A 5,052-nucleotide genomic window follows, 5' to 3' on the forward strand; every position below is an offset into this window, starting at 1 on the left:
CTGCCAACACATCCACAACATGCTGCTGTGAACATGTAAGAAATATTGCTGCTGCAAATGTAACATACATGAAATAACCCCATATAACATACATGAATTACCTCGTAGCAGATCTATACAGGTGGAGCTGGGGAAAGTGGAGGGTTTCTGAAGCAAGCTGCAACTGCTAATATTATATATAAATATATTTAATATATAAACATAACATATTTTTCTTAAATGTATACATGCATGTATGTGTATTTATATATATACATAATAAATATACACAGTACACACACATACAGTGGTAAAAATAAGTATTGAACACGTCACCATTTTTCTCAGTAAATATATTTCTAAAGGTGCTGTACACATGAAATTTTCACCAGATGTCGGTAACAACCCAAGTAATCCATACATACAAAGAAAACAAAACAAATAAGTTCAGAAATTACGTTATGTGTAATAAAATGGAATGACCCAGGGGAAAAGTATTGAACACACTTACTGAAATGTATTTAATACTTCGTACAAAAGCCATTGTTGATAATGACAGCTTCAAGACGCCTCTTGTATGGAGAAACTAGTTACATGCATTGCTCAGGTGTGATTTTGGCCCATTCTTCCACACTGTCTTTAAATCTTGAAGGTTCTGTGGGCCTCTTCTATGAACTCTGATCTGTAGTTATTTCCATAGATTTTCTATTGGATTCAAGTCAGATGACTGGCTGGGTCATTCTAGCAGCTTTACTTTCTTTCTCTGAAACCAATTGAGACTTTCCTTGGCTGTGTTTGGGATCATTGTCACGCTGGAATGTCAACCCTCATGTCATCTTCATCATCCTGGTAGATGGCAGCAGATTTGTCTCGGATGTCTCGGTACATTTTTCCATTCATCCTTCTTCAATTATATGAACTTTGCCAGTGCCACACCATGATGTTTTTGGGGTGATGTGCAGTGCCATTTGACCTCCAAACATAGGCAAATATAGTCCAAATATAGTCTGGTCTCATCTGACCAGACCATATTCTCCCAGTATTTCACAGGCTTGTCTAAATGTTGTGCAGCAAACTTTAAACGAGCTTCAACATGCTCAGCAATGGAGTCTTGCATGGTGAGCATGTATACAGGCCACGGCGGCATTACTTATGCAGTAAGTGCATTACTTATTGTACTTATTGTTTTCTTTGAAACAATTGGACCTGCTAATTCCAGATAGCAGGATAGAAATCCTTCTGTAACCAATGTCATCAGTATGTTTTGCAACAGTAAGGTTGTGAAGGTCTTGCGAGAGCTCTTTGCTTTTACCCGTCATGAAATGTTTCTTGTGTGACACATTGGTAATAAGACACCTTTTTATAGGCCATCAGTTGAGACTGAACCAGCTAATATTAATTTCCACTAACAAGGGGCAGGATCGCTTTCTAATTACTGATAGATTTCAGCTGGTGTCTTGGCTTTCCAAGCCTTTTTGCACCTCCCTTTCTTCATGTGTTCAATACTTTTTCCCTGTGTCATTCCACTTTATTACACAGAACTTAATTTCTGAACTTATTTGTTTTGTTTTCTTTGTATGTATGGATTACTTGGGTTGTTACCGACATCTGTTGAACATTTCATGTCAACAGCACCTTTAGAAATACATTTACTGAGAAAAATGGTGACGTGTTCAATACTTATTTTACCTGCTGTGTGTATATATATATATATATATATATATATATATATATATATATATATATATATATATATATATATATATATATATATATATATATATATATATATATATATATATATATATATATATATATATATATATATATATATATATATATATTATATATATATATACAGAGTTCTGGCATGAAACTCTAGATGGTGCAGTCCAATAGGTCTAATTATATATAATATAATATATTTATATCTTAGGGCTGCCCTCGACTAAAGATTTTTCTAGTCGACTAGTAGTCGTTCATTTGAAGCATTAGTCGACTAATCGCACTTTTATTAATAAACCATTAAATCATAAATATGAGCCTTTAATTGCCTACGTAGCCTTATAAGCGCTCAAGTGCGCATAAAGCTTGCCACAGCACACCAGCAAGTATGATTATGTATGTGTCAGGGAAAAACAGTAAGGAGGCTGCATTAACATTAATAATGTATTGATAAACTAGTGCTTTCTTTGTTTTCGGTTTTAAGGGATGATGTCGGCGACACTGACTCGTCATCTCCGCAGAAGTGATGTGCCTTTATGCATGTTTCATACGGATTACATAATCTGAGAATATTGTTTTCCATTTGAATTGGTTCATTTGAAAGTAGACATTTCACTCTCTATAGATATGCTTTCATATCTGTATGGAAAGTATACACGAAGTTTCGCACTCAAGTTCACAGAGACCAAGACGGCAGAAAGCGCATCCTGTTTGCTTTGATTATTTTTCAAAAGCGTAATGTTTTGTTGTTATTGTGAGTGCACACAAATAAATGTAGAGTCTTTATATATTCAAAAGATGTATTACTCTTATCTGTATAACCAAAAATGAAGGAGAATTTTAAGAGCAATTGACCGCACCGGCGCCTCCATCTGTCTTGTGAGCACGCTACTGTTTAGTCTATCTAATGTTAACCTATTTCTCTAGGTTAACATTAGATTGAGCAGCCATGTAAAGTTGCTGCTACTAAAATATTTCAGATGATAAGTCATATTTGAGGTTGATGAATGATAGTCGAGCGTTTGGATGTCCTGATCGATGTACTTCACCGTACTGTATCACCACATAGGTCCAGCCGTTACCGATCTATCCGTCACGATCTGCGTGACTTCGCCAATGTGGATTTTTTTTTCTGCAACTAAGCTACTAATAAACTTTTGGTCGACCAAGCCTCTTCTGGTCGACTAACGATTAGTCGACTATTAGGGGTCAGCCCTAATAGATAGATAGATAGATAGATAGATAGATAGATAGATAGATAGATAGATAGATAGAAAAAATATAGAAAGCATTTAAATCAGTCAATGATTCTTTAAACAGAAAGTTCAAAAGAACTATGTAAACTTTTTATCTCCCATTTGACTTTTTTCCTCACAGTTGCGATTTATATTAATTGCGAGATATAAACTAAGAATTGCGAGAAAAAAATTAAGCCATGTGAGACAAAATATTCACAATTATCATTTTTGTTTTTTATTCTGTGGTGGAAACAAAACGAAAAATTAAGCATAAAATGCAAACTTAGAATTGCAATATGTAAACTCAGAATTGAGAGAGAAAAAAGGAATCTCACAATTAACTTTTAAGCTTCCAAAAAATTTATTTGTCTTTTTTTGATGTACTTATTGCATCCTTGCTAAATTAAAATATTAATAAAAAATCAATCAATAAAAAAAAAATCTTAGTAACTTGTACAGTGTGGCTGTCTGTCTCTATAAAGAGCATCCTATCCTAACTACTTGTGATGCTAGCATGTTGCTAAGCTAACAATGCCTTTTTTAATGAATTGAACTATGAAATTTTAATGCTTTTAATTATGGAATAAAAAACAACAATGGCCTTAGAAGGGTGTAATAAAAAACATAATTAATCAACAATGGCCTTAGAAGGATGTAATAAAAACATAATTAAACAATAATGGCCTTAGAAGGTATTATACTTTTGTTGTTTACAATTAGAGAAATGCATAAAAAAGCTGTATCAATAGGTTGTTCACTAGATTTTTGAGACAGTTAATAGAATTGTTACATTAAACACATGCTGAAATGCAATTGTAGGTTCTCAATCTGCTTCTGGTCTGAATTTTTGCACAACATGAATGCAGCAATTACTATGTTTCTTGAATGATATTCTCCTCCAGCCACAGGGGATTTATTCACATCTAAGCCATGTGACAAACCATCTGGTATGACCAAATAGCCAATAAATCCTGAGGAAATAAATTGGGGTGTAGTGTTCATTGAGAAAGATCATACGGAAGCACAGGCTAAAACTACCTTGATAATAGCATAACACCTCTCTTTAAACCGTCATAAACCATTTGCTGAACCTTCATAATGAAATGCCTTTTAGAACAAACATTCCAATGGTCTTAATAAACAGGATCATTTAAATGGCTTTATGAGACACGCTGGCTATCGCTTCTGGTATTAATGCCCAATTAAAAGCAGTTAAAAGACAATGAGGTATTTTACCAGCCATTTTAATAACTCATAAAGACGAGGCAGGTGCAAACGCTAGTCCCCTCAGATGTGCTAAATTATGCTATAGCTTGATTGGATGAAATACCAAAACAACACGCCATCAAACCATTCATCAAAGTACACTGTTGACTCCATTGCTGAAAGATATTTGGAAACACATGGAGTAAGATTTTGATCTTATTAGAACCATGTGAGCAACCTAGATGCTGGAAACATATATTTTACCCTCAAAATTTGTCAACAGGGTAACCTATGCCTAGAAATCAGTTCAGACCATACAGACTGCAACTCACTTTCTTGGCTTTTTGTTGAGTGTGCCAGTGACGTAATATCCCGGGTTACATTTGTAGCGGCACACAGTGCCCACGTCATGCCCGCCTCCATGACACTGAGGAACTAGCAGCGTGGCATTGGGTACAGAAGGTGGATCCGGACACTCAATCTTGCAGTAAGCCTCTGGATATGACCATAGTCCATCCTCAAGACAAACCAATGTGTCACTTTCACCTGAAAAACAGATCCTGATAAGAAACCCAATGGAACAAAAATGCTGTCAGTATAAGTAGTAAAGGGCTTTTCATAAGAAGGCAAGAGGGCAGTCAGTTCTACTATTTCTGAGTGTACTTAATCATTATTTTCAGGAAAAAAGTATTTAAATATATTTTTTCAAGGTAAGGAGTTTTTTTTTTTACCAGCTTCCATGTTGATCGCACCTATTACTTTTAGCATGAATTCAAACAATAAGCAGTAAAGTAGTTTTGTTAAAATATTTTTAGACATAAAAAAGAAAAAAATATTTTCAATCATTCTTTTATTAAAGTTTTTATTTATTTATATATTCATTCATTCATTCATTCATTCATTC

The 5,052-nt window shown here is 34.4% G+C and overlaps 1 protein-coding gene across 1 annotated transcript in view; it reads right to left on the reverse strand.

Moving 5' to 3' along the window:
- Window positions 1-5,052, reverse strand: part of LOC107568983 (pappalysin-2-like) — a 75,651-nt gene that overhangs the window by 12,614 nt on the left and 57,985 nt on the right. The window lies entirely within an intron of this gene.

Source organism: Sinocyclocheilus grahami, unplaced genomic scaffold (assembly GCF_001515645.1).
Source record: "Sinocyclocheilus grahami isolate Dianchi unplaced genomic scaffold, SAMN03320097.WGS_v1.1 scaffold1299.1, whole genome shotgun sequence".
Taxonomy (NCBI): domain Eukaryota; kingdom Metazoa; phylum Chordata; class Actinopteri; order Cypriniformes; family Cyprinidae; genus Sinocyclocheilus; species Sinocyclocheilus grahami.